The 22,991-nt window shown below is 39.2% G+C and overlaps 1 protein-coding gene across 1 annotated transcript in view; it reads left to right on the top strand.

Moving 5' to 3' along the window:
* STARD13 (StAR related lipid transfer domain containing 13) overlaps positions 1-22,991 on the top strand; it is a gene marked incomplete at its 3' end in the record, with an annotated part of 454,133 nt that overhangs the window by 186,068 nt on the left and 245,074 nt on the right.

Below are 22,991 nucleotides of genomic sequence, written 5' to 3'. Positions count from 1 at the left end.
GTGGGCCGCTCGACAGTCCCGGAGAGGGGAAGAGAAAGAGGAGTGGAGGAGCGCCTGGCGGAGGGGAGAGGAGAGGGAAAGTGGCAAGGGAGTAGAGTTGAAGGAAGGAGCCCAGAGGTTAATCTTGAGCGGCGCTCCGGGTGGCAAGGCATCCCAGTCTCCGTACGTGGCCGGGCGTCCCAGCGTGGGACGGACTCATGTCGCGCCGGTGGCTGGTCCTGGGACCCCAGCGATAGCGCCGCGCCTGGCCTTTCCAGACGCTCGGAGTCTGAGTCGCAGGCCACGCGGGAGTGGCGGTGGCTAGAAGCTGGTCGTTATGAGGACGGATCTAAAATGAGCAGCAAACAGAAACCCTTACAAACGCAGCTTAGGAGATCAATCAGTGAGCAGTTACGGGACTCTACGGCCAGAGCCTGGGATCTGCTGTGGAAAAACGTCCGGGAGAGACGACTGGCAGGTCAGTGCCCGGGAGGCAGATTCCCGAACCCGCGGGGGCGGGAGGAGGCGCCAACCGCGTTGCAGTCCTGGGCCCGCTGTTCTGCTGTGGCCGTGGGTCCCTGAGCACAGGTACCCGAGCCCGAAGTCCTGCCGAACAGGCTGGGTGCACCACCCTCCCTGGGTCGGCGGGGAGCTCCCGCCGCGCCCCCGGGTGGGTGTGGGCTCGGTGCCCAGCGCGCGCGCTGACAGCCAGGCCGAGTGCTTCACGCGGCAGACCAGCGTGCGAGCAGTGGGTTTCCCTCTTCTCCTGGACTAGCCCCTGTGCCCATCCCAGTGAGTAAGTGCCCAACCCAGATAGCCCTTCTCCAAAGAACTGTCTCCCAAATTCGCACAGAGTATGCGGGGGAGAGTCAATGCAAGATAAGGGAGCAAAGCCAAAGCTGTGGGAGACTAGACTCTTGGAGTAGAGGGGGAAGATTTGGAGGAAGACAGGTGGGCAGTAGGTGTGAGTAGCTAGCTGTTCACAGCCTCTCTCGCCATGGAACGGGGATTTTTCACTTTGGGGTTGCAAAGGAAAGTCCTCCCTTTGGGACTTCATTACTTCGAGTTAGAAAAAGGGAAAAGGTGATTATTCTGAGCCAAAGAGTTTTTAAGCATCCTTGCTTAGGTCCAAAGACCATCCCCCTCCTTGGCACCTCTCTGAGCCTCCAACTTTGGCTTCACCTTGGTGCATGCTCCGTGAAACCAACACCTTGTGGGGTCAGGGTGCAGTGAGTGGTCCTGGTTTTCTTGGAGTCCTCCTTAAGAGCTCTAGGTCCCTTTAGTCACAATATAGTAGCCAAGAGAAAGTGGCCCAGCTTCACAGCAGTTCCTGGGCAGTCTGGGGTTTAGGACTTCCTCCTGCTCCCAGTGCTAGCTTCTGGAAGATGCTTCAGCAACTGAGGAAAGTGTGATTGGAAGGGCCCCTGAAGTGACCATGAGTCAATTCTCTGGACCTTGGTTTTTCTGTGTCCATAGGATAGAAGAAAGTTCTAGAGCAGGAGGTGTAAAGCCTGAGTAGAAGGAAAGGATGCCATGAGTTAACGGGAGAGAACCTTCCCTGGGTCTTTCCCCCTTTTCTCTATTTAAACTGTAAAATGAGTAGTTTGCTTGGTGTTCTGCCCTTAAACCCAAGCAATCACATCTCTCCATCAGCCTGCCAGCATTCTGGAGTAGATGCCCAGAGTCTGTCATCACCTTGAGTAGAAGGGCCCTTATCAAGCTCACTACATTAGAAATAGACATTATGAATGATCCCAACACCCGATGTTGGGAGCATAAAATGTTCATTCCGTATTTTCTCTCCCACACAGTGACTCCATTTAGTAAATACCAAGAAATAAACAGACTTTTTGGGCAGGACCCAGAAATAAATTGTGGTAAACCAGTCATTTTAACTGTTGATTTTAAAAAACTGGTATGTGCATTGTAGACCTCAATTAATAACAATTAATAACTTTTCCTATTATCATCCTAAATTGTATAATCTAGGTGATGGATGGTATTAGAAAAACTTTTGTGATCTAGTAAACTGTTATTGCTTCATAACATCAGAATGCTTACTGCAAATGTCTCTTTCATAGCTCCTGTTATTTAAGTGTGTTAAATTTGTTAAATCAATGGATCCTCAGGAAACAAGAAGTCTTTCCAGGAGGGCTGCCAAGCCCGTGCTGGGTTTTTATAGAAGCTGAGACCAAAGATGACTGCAGCCCTGTCTTTTTCAAAAGGAAATCTGGGAAGGAAGGGAACGTAATATAAAGACCAAAAACTATTAAGATTGTCCAGGAAAGCCATATATTCACATACAGTATCTAGGTAGAGATTTTAAGACCATGATGATATAGAAAATAAGGCTAAAAGTGGCATCAGAATGGAAGTATAGGAGTTCTCTCAGAGTAGGGCATTTTTTTTTTAAATAGTGGCATGAGGTTTTAAAATGTTTAATCAGAATATTAATATCTTCTTACCCATAATCTGCTTACCACTCTGCTAACAGTGGATGCCAGCAGGTTATTCAACTGGGACCAAACAATCCTCTGTGAAGCATACTTCAACTTCTGCTTCTCTAAGCTGGGATGCTTGCCACAAAACCAAGCCAACTCTATGAAGGAGCTTTTAGATGCAAATTGATTTTCTTGGGTTTTCTTGCTAAGGTAGCTAAAATATGGAACTTTGGCCACGAGACACTGAAATACTTAAGTTATTAATGTTGGCATCAATTCTAGGTGAAAGTGTTCTTCACTCATAAAAGTGTTCTTTATATGGTTCAGTTCAAAATATCAGAATAACCAACTATATGGATGTGCTCCCTGAGGACATCTGTCCTGGCAAGAGATGATATGAGGCTATTGCCTTTTATTTTTTGTTTTGTGTTTCATCTTTCTCTTTCAGATAAAAAATTTGTTATGGACTTCTTTAACTTGCCTAAAATTTTTATTCTTATTACTACACTTAGTCAATGGAACAATGTTCAAAGTGCTTTATAACACACTTGTGTTTGTTATTTAAAATGTTCTGAAGGTATTCGATTCTCTCTTTTGCTTTTGTATAGTCCAAGAAAAGAAATTCTTATTCTAACACACTCATTTCTTTTCATGAAAGGCTGAAAAAGATTAAGTGTCTTGAAGCATTTGGTTTTTGTGCTATGAGGCCATATTCAGGCAGGAGGAGATCATACATAATTGGGAAAATCATTTCTTAACATAGATCACGGTGACACAAATAATGAAACCAGTGGAAAGATAAGATGTGAACAATGTTCAAATATGTTCATTTCATTGCAAAATGATAAAAGAGAGTTATTGTTAAAGAAGAACTGATGTTGAGACTCTTTCTTGGACTTTCCAATTCTGAGATAGCTGTTAAATTTGTACCAGGTTGAAATGGTTTTATTAATGCATCCTTCTTAATTTCCTAGGATTCTAATCCTCATGGAAGTCAGCAAGAATATTTCTCACTTGCCATCCCAACATTGATTATTGTAATGGTGGGAATTATTACTTATTTCCAAAATGACAAACTTGGTTAGCATTCAAAGCAGGATTCAAATTCAAGTTGTCGGGACTCAAAAGCTGCCTGTGCTCCTTCCTGATGTACCACACTACCTTACCTCTAGGCTTTGTGAAGACACATGGACTTCCAAATCCTTTCTAAGGCCACTTGCAGTTAGATTAAAAAAAAAAAATACTGGAAAAATTACTCTTTCTTCCCTCCTGGAGTTCTTTCTTCCCTCCTGGAGTGATAAGGATAATCCTATGTACCTAATGTAGCTTATCCTCTAGAACTTTTAGTTCACTCTCTAGCACACAGATGCATGGAGATTTCAAACAGCTGTACGTATAGTTTGGTTCACCCTGCCACTTCTATTGCAAGGGCTGCAAGAATGAGATGTTGTTGTAAAAGCACAGCAGGTTTCTTTAAGGTGAATGAATACCAGGTTCTTTCTGCATCCCCAGTTCCCTAATCAGCCACCAATGGTGACAATTTTAAAGTTTTGTACCATCATTGTATTCTCTAGGTAGAAGCAAGCTCTTTAGAATTTCACTAGAATTTCACGTTTGTAAGCAGCTTGAATTGTGTTTCAAATGTTGAAATCCAAATGACTTTTCTCAAACTTTCCGCTCCTTTATTTTAAAACCCTGCTCTATTTTAATGGATATTTAATCCATACTTTATACTTCTATGACAATATTTAGGTAGCTTGTGAACTAATTGATGTCCACATCTTTTGATCTTTTTTATAGTCTCATTTTAAGTCATTTCTTTGAGACACAGGAAGCTCTATTGCTGCCAAGAATATACTAACTTAACACACTGAAAAGTTTGAGATTCATTAGAAACATTAATTCCACCAAATTTCAGTGAGTCTTTGTCATGTCAAAGCAGGTTTATTAATTGTCAAAGTCAACAGTAGCATCCTGTGATGTGATATAAACATGAGATTGGGACTTTAATGCAAAAGAGAATCAAAATAAAACATGAGCTATAAAAAAGTTCCTTGTTAAAAATCTAACTGTGCTCTATGATATCAGAAGTACAGGGTGATATTAGCTGTTGCTTTTTATGTATTTTATACCATTTTTTACTATCCCTTTTCTGTCAAGAATAGGTCACACTACTCTTTCAGGGTTAAACAACATCTTTTGAGATGGGACTACATTTAGATGTAATCTATATTCACAATGATAAAAAAAAAAAAAAACTAAGTCAAGTAAATATAGAACTAAAATCAGAGAACATATCACACCAATAAGATTCTCAATCTCAGTTAAACAGAGAATAATCCAGAGCCTTTAAGAAATACTAATGCTCTGGCCCATGCCAAAAATTCTGACTTGGTTCAGATGGGCTTTGAGTATCCATGTATTTTAAAACTCTTACTTAACATTTCACTATATGATCCAGGTTGAGAACCAATGATTTCCATTAACTTTCACATGATAACTGGCAGAATTCTGGATCTGAAATGAGTAAATATTCTAAGCTCTTAAGAAAGATTTTGCTTAAAAGAGGTTAGAATAAGTTTGTTGTATTACAGGCACAGTAACAAAAAAGTTCATGGGCCAGCAGATGCCATAGTGGTTATATCACTGGACTCCCACATTGCTGACCATGGTTCAAGTCCCAGACCTGGTACAGCTATTTCCCTAGGATGGATTTCTTACTCTCTCTCTCTCTCTCTCTTTCTCTCTCTCTCTCTCCAGCAAGCACACATGTTCTAACGCAAAAACCTCCAAGAAAAAAAAAATTCAGTGGTACATAGAGAACAATTAAAAAGGTGGTAGGAGTTGGTGGTGGGAGATGATGTCCTCAGCTTAGACAGGGTCAGGTTATAAGAGCAGGTTGGACTTCATTGCTGGGGAATGAGGTTTGGATTTGTTTCTACATGTGATAAAAACAGAGGACTTTAAACAGAGGAGTGACAAGATCTAAACAAACTACTACCACCAGCAATCCAAGTAAGAGAAAGATGGTGATATAAACTAAAGCGATTATGATGGAGATGGAGAGAAAGGGACAGATTTGAAACATGCCTTGGAAGTCGAGGCAACAATGCTGACAGATTCACTATTAAAGGCAAAGAAGACAGGGTTTGAGATGACTACATGGAGGGTACATTGGCTGAGATGGGGATACACGGCAGATTGCATGGGAAAGATGAGGAGCGGAGGTCTCTATTGGCCGTGTTAACTTTGGATGCCTATTAGATATCCAAAAGTAAAATTCGAAGAATTGGTTGTACAAGTACAAGTTTGAGAAAAAAGCTGGAGCTAGAGGCATAACTTTAGGAGTAATTGTCCTATGACTATCAGTAAGACCTTGGAATTAGATAAGGGCTCCTTAGGAAGAGAATATAAATAAGGGTAAGGGCCCAACAACCAAATTGTAGGGCATCCTTTATTTAGAGCACAGCATTCAGATGTAAATATATATGTGTACATGTACTAAATTCCTGCAGAATCAGAAAGATAATAACACTGTTCTAAAATTTAACATTCTTCTCACACAATAGTGCAATATTGAACAATCTTTTGTGACGAATCTATTTATTTGGTCTCAGAACTGTTTATGAGTAAAAATTATTTTTAAAAAAGTATTCCTCACTCACAAAAATAGCCTTTTAACCTAAAAACGATATTGCACAGTAAAAATTAAAATTTAAAAATAACATCTGAAGGAAAGACTTCTCAAAGTTGTCCCCCATACATAAAAAATATATCTGTATAGTTAATGAAATAAAAAATGGCCTTAGCATGAACATTTCTCGGGTTACTAGAACTCATTAAGTCTATATATAATGGGATCAGAGCCTTATATTGTTCAGGTGACTTCTCTAAGGGTCATGATACTCAGGAATGTCTAATCAAACAAAGATTTGCTCATAGAAAAGGTCCTGTATGTTGATTTTTCCAATATTGCACCCAGTTATTGACATTTATTGGTTGTGCTTTGCTTTTAAGAAAGTTGATTGAGGTGAAATTTCTCAGAGGAAAATAGTAGCCAACATCTCAAATTTTTGTGTTTTTATTTTTATTTTGTATTTTTTTAGAGGTTTTTGCTATAGGGTACATGCACTCGTCAGAAATGCAGAGAGAGACAGAGAGACAGAAAGTGCGAAATCACCCCCCCCCCAAGGGGGATGGCCACACCACAATCCCTTTCTCTTCCATTCTCCTCTCGGGATCTTGGGCACACACGCACATGCACCCAGTGTGAGTTTAAGCCACTGGGTCCAGGATTTGAACCATGGTCAACTACGTGGGAGTCTAGCAACATAGCCATTACACCAACTGCTGGTCACCAACTTTTGTATTTTCAAGAAGAGTAACTTAAACTTGACCAATCCTATCTACAATATACTGGCTAACCCTTGGAGATAAGATAGTTTCCTTCTGGAATTGGAGCAAAAAAAATAAAACCGTGTTTGCTAATTGGTAGTAGCTCTGAATAAGAGACACAAGCTCAGCTAGTTGGCTGAAACTCCTTTAGAAGACCATTTGATAATTTTTTTGTGAGTCACTAACTTGATCATTTTGACATGGAGTACATGTCTAATTAATATGTACTTCTCTTGTGCTTTTTAAGTTTTAAATTTAACAAAACAGCTTACAAAAAAAAAAATTGTCTTAAGACCATATAGTTTCGGGAGAAGGAGGGCAGGTATCCAACATATATTTCTATTATATCTTCGGGAGAAGGAGGGCAGGTATCCAACATATTACATATTTTCAAAGTTTAGAGATGTTGCAAAACAAAACCAAAATTATTTGAAAAGTATTACAGCATTCCTGAGTTTTTTTTCAAAGTCCTTGAATGTTTAGTCCTAAAACATTCAAATAGAAGGACAAATATATTTGTTGTGTTTGTAGTTAGCCAATAAGTATCTATTGAGCCATGAAATAGCATCCTTGTCAAAGCATGTTGGGACAGTAGTGCAGGGTATTAATTCAGTACTGTGGTTGTATCCTGGCAAAGGACATAAATTTTATTATGCTGCTCAAAGCACTTAACTCATTTATTTGGCCAGAAATAGAGCAAGCTTCCAGAAGTTGCAAAAGAACAGTATAGAATGTATCATAATTACAAAATACTGTATTTTTAAATCTGCTGCGTCAAACCATTTTACATTCTTAGGTAGAATATATCCTCAGTAACATTTTTATCCAAAATAATATTTTCAAAATCTTATAATTCTGTTATTTTGTACAATAGTCTTATCTATATTTCATCATGCATACTGTTTGTTTAATATTTCTTTCTCCTTCTTATATAATAAATTAAATGAACAATACAGACAATTGTGCAACTCCATAAAAGTTGATACATTTACTGGCAATGATATTAAATGGAAAGTCTTATAATGTAGTTCTTATCCTCTCTCCATCTAGATAAAGGAGAAAGATTTTCAGATTCCCTGAAGGATCTTTTAAGTGTTTTCCATTGAAATTTAGTATTTATTATAAGAATAAGGACCCAAAGACATGAGTGTTTGGATACTTGGAATGTATAACTAGTATAAATTATACTGATCCATTACTGACTGGGATGTATGGATTGTAACAATGACATCATAAAGATGTCAAGAGGATGCTTCTTGTCCTTGCCTGATATTGAGATGTGTTCATTACAGAACCCTTTAAACACAATGATTGAATGCACCTTTTCTAGCCACAAGAATGTCCCCCAACAGTCTTAGAAGCAAATTTTTTAGTACCAAGAAAAAATTTCATAAGCAATAGACATAAAAGAAAAATAATTGTAAAAATTAAAGTGGGGAAAACAAAAACTTTGAATATTTCCACTATTGTCTTATAGGCTATTTTATAAAAGAATAAAGAGAGATTTTGTGCTAAGTGTTTGATTCTAGCTCTTAAATCTAATTCAAAACAAAAATAAATGAAAAAATATACTCTTAATTTTTTAGGGTAGCACCATAATGGTGAAAAAGGTTTGAAGTTATTTAGAATGTTGTATGTTAAAAATCACAACTGTAGGGCCAGCCAGATGGCCTGGTGGTTAAGGCAGCTGGATCCCACATGGCTGACTATACAAATCCTTAACCTGATAGCTTGAGAAACATACCAGGTGCATGTGCATATATGCCCAAAATTGTGAGAGAAGAATAGAGAAGAAAGGATTGCAGCATAGCCATTCTCCCTCATCCCCCAGAGTGGCACCTCACTTCCCCTTCTCTCCAGCAAGCACATGCACCCTATAGTAAACAAACAAACAAGCAAAAACAAATCATACACAAAAAAGTCACAACTATATAATGGGTAATTAACATGTGTGAAATTAGCTTCTGTTAAATGATAATGTTGATATAAATATCTGCCACGCTATGTCTACAGTGCTAGGAGCAGATTGCCCAGTGTCTTCAATGCGTGTCCTTTAACTTTTGGTTTATGTACCCAGGTACTGGAGATGGGGCTGGTGGTGTTGGGGCATGATGACAGTTATTAACAATGCATGATGACCTAATTGTTAATAGTAACTACAAGAACCAAGACCACATGGGTGTGAATCATGCCTCCACAACTTAAGTAGTAGGCCATTGGGCAAGATAATTCATCTCAATGTTTTTCAGTGTCTTTGAATTTAAAATGGAGGATTTAGTAATCTGATAGTACAATGGTTAAGTACTGTGCAGAGGAAGCCAGATCCTACAAAGTTGATCAGGATATAAGTCCTAATCCCAGAAATTTGAAAAACACGCTGGGCACAAATGCATGCCCAGTAACCTAAAGCAATGGAGAATTGGAGAAAAAAGGTCTGTGGCATGACAAGACCACACCCCCATTGGCTTTTTCTCTCTCTCTTTTTCTCTGTCTTTCGCTCTTTCTCTCATGCAGAACTTCGCTTTCATAAAAAAAAGAAAAGAAAAGGAAAGAAAAGAAAAGAAAAGAAAATGAGGGTGAGGAGGGGATAAATTGCAGTGGTGTAGTACTAAAGCAACTGGAACTGGGCACACTTGGGAAAGGTCCTGGGTTTGTGTCACAGGACCTCCCTGAGCATACTGGATGTGCATATGTGTGCCTGTGATCCAGGCCAGGGAGGACTGTGGCAGGATCATAGTATAAAGACCTTGTTTGAGCTGACTATCTCTTTCTACCTGCCTCTCCCAACACCCCCCTCTCTGTCTCTCTTACTATAATAAACAAATATATCACCTTTAAAACATGTTTATTTAGAAAACATGGATGTATGTATGGGAAATGGAGCAGCAGAGACAAATGTTCCTGGTACAGAAAATCCTTTTACCTTCAACCTTAAACCACCCCAGCTTCTTCACTTCTGAATTCAGTGGCCTTGCTCCTGTATCTTATAAACCCATTGTGGATCCCATGTCCAGAGATTTCCAAGTGTTAAGATAGTCATCTCACTCTCCTTGCTCTGACTGGGATTGGAAAAAAAAAAAAGTGATAAATATGTTAGCATGATTAGAAGCTTTGTATAGATCCATTAGTGTTAGAGCATAAATCATTCTTTATACCAACATTTTGTCTCTCTGAAAGACCATCAATTATGGTTTGTTCATCAAAATCACCATTAGCTATTGAGCTATGCAACTAAGAATTCATTCATCTGTCTTTGGCCTAAATGGAATTTGATGGAGATCTAATTAAAATGAGAGAAATTGGGCTAGATAATCTCTATGGTACTATTTAGTGTTAAAAATCAATCAGCCTATAACAACTAAACTGTGAATCTAAGTTAATTCAAGACCCTAAGTCTTTCAGTTCATTCTCAGTGTGGATTTCATGTAATGTCCTGATAGAGGGAGAGGATCAGCAGATAGCATAATAGTTGCTTCACTGGACTCCCACATGGCCAGCCATGGTTTGAGTCCTGGACCCGGTGGCTTTAAACTGAAGCCTGGTATGTGTGCCCAAAAATCCTTTTTGCATGCCCAAAATCTTGAAAGAAGGATGAAGGAGAAGAATTGTGGCATGGCCATTTGCCCTGAGGGGTAATTTCTCATTTTCTTCTCTCTGTCTCTCTCTGTCTTCAGCGAATATATGCATCCTATAGCAAAAATCTCTCAAAAAAGAAAAAAAAAAAATAGAGGGCAGAAGCCTAAAGTGTATCCCAAGAAACCTGCCAGTGTTACTCCCCACGCAGCAATATCAACAACAGTCACTCTACATGAGAGCTTCTGTTATTGAAATTAAATTTACCAGAACTGGAGAAGGAACAAGGAAGGGACAAGTCAGTAGTCCGGAAACTGAACACCTTTAAACTCTTCATAGTTCCTTTCTACACCCAGGCAGGGACATGTGACCTGTGCAGTCACACAGGGCCCTCTACTTAGAAGAATCCTCTTCTTGGCTTAATAATTTCAGGTGACCATTTTGAAATTATTAATAATTGTTGAGTGAAGGACTCACACATACATTTTGTACTGGACCCTGCAAATGTCTCCTGCACTAAGGAAAAATGAGTCCCTATAGAACAAGCCTTGTTTTGTGACTTCATCTGCATTGGTGACTTGGTGTTATAAAGGTAGGATAAAAGTGATGTGTATGGGACCAGCAGTTGGCGTAATGGCTATGTCTCTAACTCCCATGTAGTCGACCGCGGTTCGAGTCCCAGACCCAGTGGCTTAAACTCATGCCGGGCATGTGTTCGTGCGTGCCCAAGAGAATGAGAGGAGAATGGAGGAGAACGGATTGAGTTGGGGATTGAGCCCTGGCCGGGGAGGGGGGAGGTGATTTCTCACTTTCTGTCTCTCTGCCTCTCTCTCTCTTTCTGGCGAGCGCATGTACCCTATAGCAAAAACCTCTCCAAAAAGTTAAAAGAAAAAAAAAGTGAAGGGTAAAATCACAGAATATGAGATCTGGAAGGGACCTTGGATGCCTTCCCTTGAGCATCTATAGTTTATAATCTTACAATCCACATCCTCTGAGACAGTGTGTTAGTTTTAGTTTATTGTTTATTGATTGACACTGTCATTACAAAGTAAGGCAATAACATAACCCCTGGTGTTTACAGAGTTAAAATGATTATATTTTAGTTATTACAAATATTGCAGCAAATATTTTAATTACTTTTTTAAAAAGTATCATGGCACTTAGGTATAATAGGAAATTAGGACAAGGTACAACTCTTAGTATGCTAGACTTTCAGATCCTTATTTTGAAAATTTCTTAAACTGTTGTTTAATTAAATATTAATTTATAACTCAAAATAGATTAATTCATTAAACCACTGTTATTAAAACCAATTAAAGCTATTTCCTGGATAAGTTTCACCTAGGGTACTTGCTCAGGAAAGGAAATTAGGGAAGGTAGTAATAAGCTTGTCATAGATCATCAGGGGTTTTCAGTATACGTCTGCCAACACTTTATTTTGTCATTATACTCATCTGTCTAAACACTAAAGGAAGGGAAAGAACACTAAAACTGATTGGAATTTAGTCTTATAAAGTTGCATGGGTTAAATCCTCTTTTACTAACAAACTATATGTGAAAATACAAATTTAATTATGTAAAAATGTGTATATCTATATATCTACTTTTACAGTATGTTGATTTAATTATGTAATATAGATGAGTATTTTCCCCTTTGTAAAAATTAATTATTTAGTGAAAGTATTTCTGGGAAATTAAAAAAAGTGAGTGTATGCATTTTCTTTTCTTCTTAAGCTACTTCATTCAAAAATATATGAGTAGTTCTGAATGGTAACAGAATGAACTGACTCTAGACTATATTGTAAGAAAGTTGACCTGCCTAACAGCAGGGCCCTGGCACCCAGGTGAGCACAGGTGGTGGTCTGCAAAAAGAATCAACACCACTGGCTTGGTAAGCTCTAACTCTGAATATGGGAGTAGCCTGAAGATGTGTAAGCAGCTTTAGCAGAGAGCCCTAACAAGTTTTACTTTCCAGATAAGAAATATTGACTCTATAGGAGTAAATTAAATCTTACTAACACAGTCATCAGTTTTCAGAGGTTCAAATTGTAGGATAACTCTGGAAAAAGTCTCCTATAGCAATATTCAAATATAATTATTTACCCATGTGTCCATATTTGCCCCAAGACTGCAAGCTCCTCCAGAGAAAGGATAATGTCTCATTCATAGCAGGCATGCCAGCTGCCCTAACATGCTATCTAGGCTATAGGAGATTCACAGTGAATGCTCATGGAGTGAGTGAATTTGTGGTATTATTAACAGCTACTCAGCATTGCACACTGCTGTCTACCAGGCATTGTGCTAAAGACTTCAAACATTTTCTTGTTTAATGCCCAGTCTTCTTTGAGGGTGCTACTGTTGGCATGTTCAACACCTTGCTGTGATTTTGAAAAAGGCTTTCTACCTGGACTCATAAATTAGAAAATTCTCCTTCAAGAACATGCAGCCCTGGGAACCAGAAGTTAGCGTAATGGCTATGTCGCTGGACTCCCACGTAGTCGACCGCGGTTCGCGTCCCGGACCAGGTGGCTTAAAACTCACGCCGGGCGCATGTGCATGTGTGCCCAAGATCCCGAGAGGAGAATGGAGAAGGGATTGCAGCGTGACCATCCCCCCGGGGGGTGATTTCTCACTTTCGGTCTCTAATGTCTTTCTCTGTCTGTCTGGCGAGCGCACGCACCCTATAGCGAAAATCTCTCAAAAAATTAAAAGAACATGCAGCCCATGTATGAGCAGCTGGGAGAATGTGTATTGGGCTGAATTTCAACATCCATGTCCCCTCACACTCACACACCATGGTTGCTTGGTGTGTGCAGAGAGTAGCCTCTGTAACTGGTGGCCCAGAGAACTGTTACTGCCCCCCCCCACCCACTATATGTGTGAAAAAAAACAAGGCTTGGAGAGATTAAGAGAGGTTCAGGGCATATACCTACTACTGGGTTGTCAGAAAAGTCATGACCTAGTTTTCTGTTTTTCTATGCAAAGATACTTCATGGCTTTTCCAGCAACCCAATACCTGTAGCTATGTAGGTTTGTGAGAGTGGCAATATTCTCATGACTGGTAAAATTTATGAGATCCGGGTGACTCCAGGCCCCACACTCTAATCACAGCCTAGCACTTAAGAAGGAGTAATAGTTCATAGGTGTCATAGTGACAAGTTAGTACTAATTTCAGGACCCTGCTCCACTGTTGCCTCAAGGTATCCCAGGGTGTAATGAATGACCATGGCATTCTGGTGTCCAAAGGTCTCTCTGATAATGATAATGATAATGATTAATGATATGTTCAGTACTTGCATAGCACCTTACAGCTAAGTGAAAATACAAATTTAATTAGGTAAAATGTGTATATCACATTTATTCATTAATGTAATGTAACAGTGTCTTAAAATCAAATGTTCTCATAAACAACCTTTAAGGAAGGGGGGTAGATGCCATGTTATTTACTGTATTAATGAGAGAAATGGGGATAAGAAAAATTATGTGACCCCCTAAGATCCTGTGGCCAGTGAGTGGCGAAAGGGATATGAATTGAGGTTCTCACCCTTTCATTTGCTCTCCTGGTAACTTTCTTGCTGCCCGGTGTGAGCTCTGCTCTGTTCTGGTCAATCAACTTCTGTTAACTAAACCTATGACTCTCAGACCTAGCTGGGCATCAGAGCTACCAGAAAATCTTTTAAAAATACAGACTCCTTGCCAGGGGAGGTGGGGAACTGTGCGTGTTTTTTTAACAAATCTTCCAGGTGATTTGTTTGCTTATGCATTTATAGGCCACCTGGCATTGTCTTCCCACAACCAGTTAGAAATGGTTCTAAACTCTCATGGCTGCTTTTGTTGTTGTTTCTTAAGTTTATTTAGTTACTTATTTCATGAGCAGGAAACAAAGAAAGAGAGACAAATACCCAGTGTCCCCATGTCATGATCTACTCCCAGTCTCAGACAGCCTGGATCACAGGCATGAGGGCACATACCTGCTATCTAGAGGAAGACCTAGGGGCACAAACCCTTTCCATATGCATCCAGTTAGGTTACTGCTGTACCAGCATAATACCATAAGTTTTATTTAGTTAAAATTGACACATAGTAATTGTACAGTACAATATTTCCATACATGTATACATTGTGTGATGATCAAGTCAGGGCATTTAGTATATCCATTACCTCAAACATTTATCAGGTCTTTGTGGTGAGGATTCAAAATTCTCTGTTCTGGCTATTTTGAAAATCACAAGATTATTAACTACTGTCAACTTACAATGTAGTAGAACACTAGAAGGTATTCTACCTAACTCTAACTCTGTACCTGTTGACCAATCTCTCCTGTCCCTTTCACCTATACTCTCCAACCCCTGGTAACTGTATTCTATTCTCTACTTCTATTAGATCAGCTATTTTAGATTCCACATATGAGTGAGATCATGCATTATCTATCTTTCTGTGCCTGACTTATTTCACTGAACAAAATATCCACCAGGTTCATCTATGTTGCTGCAGCTGACAGGATTTCACTTTTTTATGGCTAAATAGTATTCCATCATATCTATATAAAATATAGATTATATGTGTATATATTATTATATATGTGTGATATATACATATATGTCATGTATATGTGTATATGTGTGTGTGTGTGTATATATACATATATATATATCACATATTCTTTGTTCATTTATCCAGTGATGAAGACTTAGGTCAGTTCCATATTTTGTTCATTGAGAATAACATTACAGTGAACCTGGGAGTGTAGATGTCTGTCCAACCCACTGACCCAAAGGAAATGTCCTTAGGGTATATTTCAGGCTACTTCAGGTTTCTTGTGCCATGCATTATCTTCCAGGTCTAAGGCCTAATAACTTTTATCTTCCTTCTGCCTACCTAGAGCTTATCCATTTTTAAAGGATGGTTGAAGTCATTCCTGGTTTGTTGTCAGAGCCATTCTGATTATACTCCCCCTTCCATGGGTGCTGTTAGGTTAACCTCTCTGACGTTCAGTCAGCTTGGACAAGAAAGATTGTAAGTTTTCCATGTGCTATAACATTTTATGGATCTTTGAGTGAAAAGAAAGAACACTGTCCTAGGTACTGGGGATTCAGTAGTGAACACGACAGACAAATCAGTGCCCTTACGGGTCTTCCATTCAAGTGGCAGATATGGATAATATAAGTAAATACGTTATGTGTAAGTGTTATGATATTGGGTCATCGGAAAGGTCATGACATATTTTTCTGCAAAAGTGCGCAAAAATGTGTCATGACTTTTCCGACAACCCAATAATACATTATGAAGAACAAAAAAATGTAAAGGAGCTGGAGAAAGAGGATGCTATTTTGGGTCTAATGATTAGACATGTCTTAAGTAGCTTGGACTGCTATAACAGAATACCATAGATGGAGTGCCTTAAACCACAGACGTTTTTCTTGGTAAGTTTGTTTATTTTATTTGTGATAGAGAGTAGACACGAGCAAGTGAGAGAGTAAGAAAGAGAAGCCCACTAGATAGGGTCTCATCACACAGTGATCTCTTTTCTCCAGCTCCATTGAGAACCTACTGTGCAACAGGCCCCCGTTTCAGTGTTTTTACATATGCCAGACCTTGAACCATCTCAGAAAGATGCCGAGCTAACGAGCATCATCCCCATTTAAATATGGGGTAAGTGAAGGAACTTGGCCAAGGTCAATGTAAGTAATAAAATGCAGATGGGATCTCATCTGGCTTCAAGTTCCTGCCCTTCCCTTCACTCTAATGAGTTTTTCAATCTGGTCCTTGTCACACTAGTAAGATTTCTTCTTTTTTATACTAACATAGAAAAACTTTATCTTGCACTTAAGAGAAAAGAAAAAAGCTATTACTTCCTGCTGTATAATCCACATAGTGAAATAACCTTTTGTTATCCGCATGGATTAACCCTATGTTAATCCACAAAGTAAAATAACTTATTGTTGAATAAGTGAAAGAATGTCTTTTTTTACTTCTTTTATGAATCAGTGCCTAGTCAGCTTCAAAAAGGTGAATTAATATTGATAGACATATGATATTTATTTATTCAGTCTCTTAAACATAAAAAGGTAGTCCCAGCCAGCATTCTGTCTTCTTTCTTTTCACTCAAATATCATGAAATGTTTTAGAGCATATGGAAGCCTTATAAATTATCTTATCCCAGCCATTCATTTTAGAAGAACTAATTGAGCCTTAGAGAGATTAAATTAATTATTCCAAATTACATATTTTATTACTGATAAATTTAAGATTAGAGCCTAACTCCAAGTCATACCAAGAGACTTGGAATTAGTACTTGATCATCCATTTATAAGCAAAATGCCCATTTCTGAAATTAGCCTTTTAAAGTACAGATTTTTTGAGGGAAAATATTGTACCTTAGTTACTGTCAAGAGCAAAGCCTTTGTCACGAGATAGGTTTTTGTAAGTGCTTGCTGGCAGCCTGACTTGCTGTCTGAGACTGATTGAAGGCAGGCCTATCTGACCGAAGGATATTAAAGACATCTGCCTGCTCCCTCTGAAGTGCTTGAGTTCACCTCCAGTGACCCCAAACCTGCCTGCCCTGCCATGATCCCAACCCCAGGTGTTTAACACACCTGTCAACTTCCTGGGTTTGTGCAAGATAACCGTTCCCTACCCTTAGCCTCCCTCTAAGGTGCAATTGGAAAATTTCATTTTGTAACTAAAGGAAACTAGAACCACTATTGTTATTACATGTTAGGGTTGGGTAACTGGGTAAGATATGGCTGAAGTATGAACTTTTATTTGTCATCTGTTAAGATTAAAAAGTTTATTTTAGGCCACTTAAAAATTATTATTATAGAGCCTGAGGAAAAACAATGAACTTTTGGAAAAATCTCCAAATTATACAATTATTTGTATTTTCATGTAGATGCCTACGCTTTCATTCACTCAATCTATAATATTTATGAAGCACTTACTATGGCAAACACTGCCCCCCCTACTGGGGATTCAGTATGAATACAGCAGACAAAATCAGTGCCCTTCCTGAGCTTCCATTTAAGAAGTGGAGGCAGATAATAATAAATAAATACACTGTCTATAAGTTGTACAATAACATATTATGAAGAAGAACAAAAAAGTGCAAAGAAGCTGGAGAACTGAAAGGGTGTCCTATTTTAGATCCCATGATCAGAGGTGTTTTTTTAGATAGCTTGGGCTGCTGTAACAGAATACCATAGACCGGTTAGTTTAAAACACAAGCTTTATTATTCATTTGGGGGGACCAGCAGTTGGCATAAAAAAACAGCACAAGTTTTTTTATTCATTTGGTAAGTTTATGTATTTTATTTGGTAAGTTTATGTATTTTATTCATATAAATGTATGACACAGAGATACCCTAGATAGGATCTCTTCACACAGGAAAGGGTATCCACTTTTTCCAGCCTTCTAATCATCAAGATCTTAGACACACATAGACACTCTTGGCTTTTTTTTTCCCAAAGAATTATTTTATTTAACTTTATTTATTCATTCATTTATTTTAATTTGACCAGAGAGAGGCAGAGACAGAGGAAAAGTGAGAAAGCAAGTTACCCGGTCTAGGACTTGAACTCTGGTCTGCCATGTGAGAGTGTCCAGCGCCTTAACTACCACACCACCTGCTGGTCCCACTCCTGGCTTGGTTTTTGTTTTTGGTTTTTTCTTTTTGAGAGGTTTTCGCTATAGGGCGCGCGCGCTCGCCAGACAGACAGAGAGAGACAGAGAGACAGAAAGCGAGAAATCATCCCCCAGAGGGGATGGTCACGCCGCAATCCCTTCCCCTCCACTCTCCTCTCAGGATCTTGGGCACGCATGCACACGCGCCCGGCGTGAGTTTTAAGCCACTGGGTCTAGGACGCGAACCGCAGTCGACTACATGGGAATCCAGCGACATAGCCATTATGCTAACTGCTAGTTCCCTCCTGGCTTGTTTTTAAGCCAACTGGGACTCCAAACTTGTAGTTGACCATGTGGCTTCCAGCATGACAGTTCACTTTGTTCGTGACTGTGGCATCAGTCTGGGCCTTAATCCACAAATATTTATTACTCACAATTATGTAGGCCAGAAGTCTGAAGTCAGGGTACCATCACAGTCAGGTTTGTGTGAGGATCCTTTCTCTGGTTGCATTTTGTAGTCTTCTGGTTGTATCCTAGGACCTGGGATGCAAGTTGGCAATGAGACTAGAGAGGTGGAGAGGTGGGCAGAGCCAGATGAACTTGCAGACTTCACCTTGTAATGCTCTAGCAGAAAGTCTATACACTCTTCCCTAATACTACAATTATATGAATATGTGAAGTCTTTTTTTTTTTCTTCATCATAAGCATCACAAACCCCTGTTAATTTTTTTATTCATTCTTTCTAGATTATGCTCCTTTGTAGAGTAACTTTAATAGTAGAATCTTTTTACTTGCAAGAACATTGCAAAGATCATAAGGTCCTCTGTGGCTTTTAAAAATGGCTTTTGTTGAACCTGAAAGAGCTAGAGAATTCCCAGTTTCCAGCCTCTTAGTGTATTTTCACTCCAAGCCTTGGTGCCGTTGCTTGCATTTGCAAATTTAAAATTAAAGTGAAGTCTCAAACGTGTGTGTATTATATTACAAAGACTAGATAGTCTTTAATTTTCACAGTGGAACTAATTTGACATCATGATCTATTTTTATGAGGGTTTCGGGGCTAGCTCTGTGGCCTGGTAGTTAAAGCAGTCAGATCCCACATAGCCAATACAGAAACTAGAGAGATACACCAGGTGCATGTGCATGCATGCCCAAAATCCTGAAAGGAGGGAAAGATGGAGGATAAGGAATTGTGGCATGACCATTCTTCACTGGGAGTGGGAGGGAGGGATGCTTTCTTTTTTCCCTCTCTCTCTCTCTCTCTCTCTGTCTCTCTCTTTCTCTCTGACAAGTGAATGTGCCCTCTAGGAAAAAAAAAAAAAAGACAGAAAAAAAATGACTCTCTTGAAAAGAGATCTCATAAAAAAAATGGATCTCACAGACTGTATTTATTCACTCAAAAGCTTTTATTGATGACCTGCTTTATCAAGATTATGTACCAGGTATCGGAGATACAGAAATGAATAAGATAAAGCCTTTCATCTGAGAGTTTACAACTAGTTATGGCTTCTTACCATGCTCATAAGGAATCTTGTAATTCTATGACTTCAGTATAATTATGGAATAATTTTAGATCAATAGTTAAAAGGTTTTACAACATTTCTTGAAGAATATTTGAGTTCTTTGATTATGCTTACATTCGACCTCTCTTGAAAGGCTGAATTTATTTATCTAAATACTAACTAGAGGCAAGAGAAAAAAAAAAAAAAGCCAAAATAAAAGTACTAATTCATGATGCACAATTTGGGACTCTGCATTGAACAGCTGCATTGTAACACTTACCCTTTTTGTTTTCATGGAGTTTCTTTCTGGAATCCTCTGATATCCATGGTCGCCTGAGGGCTCTTCAAATGTCACTAGGGCAACAACAAAGTAACACACATGAAGCAGGCCCTCTGTGACAGTCTTTATGAAAGGCATTGAATTGAATTATTGCATAACGAGTCATCTGCATATGAAAGCCAGTGAACTGCTGGAGAACCCCATGCAAAACAATGCTGAACTTGATTCCTACTTCCACTGACAACTCACTGGCACCCTTAGAAATCTTTTTGTGACCTAAGTCCCCTCTTTGCAATGCTGAGACTGTACTGTCACTGTACTTATGACCCCAAAGGAATTATGAGCTAAGTTAGGGAGATTGTTGAGATGATTAGAGAAAAACTCTTATCTATCATTTAACTCTATTCTTTCACCCTTTCTTGGTTAAGCTTTCAAAAAGATTAATAAATTTCTCCACTCTGTTTGAAACCATTGCTCCCTATCCTGGATATCCTAACAAAACTGATTATAATTAACATTGATTTGTGTCCTTACCATGTGCCAGTAACTTTACCAAACACTTCACATTCATAGTTTTTCACCTAATGTTCTGTAGGGTCAGTACTATGAACAATCTCCAGTTTATAGTGAGGACATCTTTAGACTAAAACGTTCTGTGATTCTTAGCCTGGGTTCTCAAAGATAAGGAGTGCTTCGAAGCAAAGGTTAGAACCAGGTGATCTGTTTCAGAACCTCTCAAACCTCTGTATAGACTGGTTTAAAGGAAAGTGTACTTCCTATCACAATCTGTATCACTGTTATACCTGGTTCTTGCTTAATCTGGATGCTACAGATAGAAATCTTTATTGTAGGAAAAGTAATTTCTACAGACCTAGTTAAGTATATTAATTCAAGAACCTCATGGAAAGACAGTATATTTATCATGTTTCAGGCATGATAAAGCCAAGATAAGTATCCATATACTGGGACCAGTAGTTAGGGTAATGGCTATGTTGCTGGACTCCCATGTAGTCAACTGCGGTTTGAGTCCCGGACCCGGTGGCTTAAATTCACACCGGGCGCGTGTGCGTGTGTGCCCAAGATCCTTAGAGGAGAATGGAGGAGAAGGGATTATGGCATGGCCATCCCCCCTGGGGGTGATTTCTCACTTTCTATCTCTCTGTCTCTCTGTCTTTCTGGCAAGCACACGCACCCTATAGCAAAAACCTCTCCGAAAAAATTTTTTAAAAAGTATCCATATACTGAAATATTTACATTCAAATGGTATGAGTAGTCTAGTTCTTTATCCAGATAATGCTTGAAGCATTTCTCTAGGAATTGCCAGCCTTCGAATAGGAGTCTCAAACCAGAAAGTGGTGCAATGGTAATGCAACTGGACTCACATGGAAAGGTTCCAAAGCTCCATGTTCCTAGCCTGAGATCTCCCCATACAAGCCAGGCCTGAATGTGCCCATGCTAGCATAGCTGAGGCTGTGGGTGAAGTATGAAATGAAGACACTGTCAGAGATGCCTGTCACTCTATCTCTGTCTCTCCTTTCATGTAAGAAATAAATAAACCTAAGAGAAAAAAGTGAGTATGAGTCTTACTCTATTTTGGCCAGTTACCTTATCTTCACGAGATTTGACCATGAAAGACTTAGCTATTTTAATTATTTTAATGTTCATTCTCGAAGTGCAGAAGTTTGGCAGTATTACTGTGTATTTGAAAGAACAGATCCCCCTTTTATACTTTATTTATTTATATATTATTCATATATTTATTCATTTACAATGATAAAATCACATGTTGAATATAAAAATTTACTCCCCTCCTTTCCCATCCCCTTCCCTCCCCTCTTCTTTCTTCTTACCTCCTTCCCTCTCCTCCCTCATTCTCTCTTCCTTTCCTCATTTCCTCTTCTCTTTTTTTTTTTTTTTGGAGAGGTTTTTGCTATAGGGCGCATGCGCTCGCCAGACAGACAGACAGAGACATAGAGACAGAAAGCGAGAAATCACCCCCCCAGAGGGGATGGTCACGCCACAATCCCTTCTCCTCCATTCTCCTCTCGGGATCTTGGGCACGCACGCACATGCACCCGGCGTGAGTTTTAAGCCACCGGGTCCGGGACATGAACCGCGGTCGACTACGTGGGAGTCCAGCGACATAGCCATTACGTTAACTGCTGGTTCCCTTCTCTTCTTTATTAATTGCCAGAGAGAGAGATGGAGAGACCGAGAGATATTGAGGAGAAAGCACCCCAACAGGGTGTGGTCATGCTGCAAATCCTTCTCCTTCCTTACACCATGCCATTGTGATTTGAGGCGTACACACACACACACACACACACACACACACACACACACACACACACAGTTTGTTTTTCAAGCTTCCAGGGCTAGGGTTTGAACCACTATTCACCATGTGAGATCCAGCTCCCTTAATCACTAGGCTTTAGGTCAACTCTGAGGTGCTTTTTCAATGTACATATCGGAAGTCCACCCATTAGATAGTAAGGTTAAACAGATAGGAATCTGCTTTTTAAAAACTATGTTCCAGGGTTCTCTAAAAATAAACAAACAAAAAACGTTTTAGGGCATTGTAAGACTCTTGATCTATGAGCCCCACTTTGAAAACATCATTATATCATGAAGCAGATGCTCTAGATGTGTTTTCTTTTCTTTATGGAAAGTCTAAATACAGGAAGAAAACCAAAGACAATAATTTAAAACAGGGAACTCTGTACTTAGGGTATTGTGTCTGGTTTACATTACTTTATTGAAATAATGAAATCTCATTTCAAATTTATTTACCTTAATGGTCTCTTTGTAAAACTTTGGTGTAGTAATGTGATGTTTAACTAAACAAAGAACGTTCTCACAGAAATCTCTTGTGGATAAATCTCTTCAGGACTCTCTCAGCATAGGGACCAGCTAGAGAAATGCCAGGTGGGGATGAAGGGGATTTCCTGTTTATTTGTGTTACCTATTTAAAATGAATTTCTACATCCTGTGCTTTTTGCAGTTGTTCTGAAAGGAAGTTTTATATTTAACTCTGTTGAAATGTAGTGCTTGTGTTTTCTGGAGGACAGAGAGATAGAGTAAACCTCCTTTGTACTTTTTATCAGTTGATGAATTATATAACCTTTCTGTTTCGCTCTTCTGCTTCTCAATAACAGAGACAAGTTGGGCTTTGTAGGACCAATGATGGCTTTCTGAGATTCATA

Source organism: Tupaia chinensis, unplaced genomic scaffold (genome assembly GCF_000334495.1).
Source record: "Tupaia chinensis unplaced genomic scaffold, TupChi_1.0 Scaffold000597_1, whole genome shotgun sequence".
Taxonomy (NCBI): Eukaryota; Metazoa; Chordata; class Mammalia; order Scandentia; family Tupaiidae; genus Tupaia; species Tupaia belangeri.
This window is presented reverse-complemented; position numbering and strand designations above follow the sequence as displayed.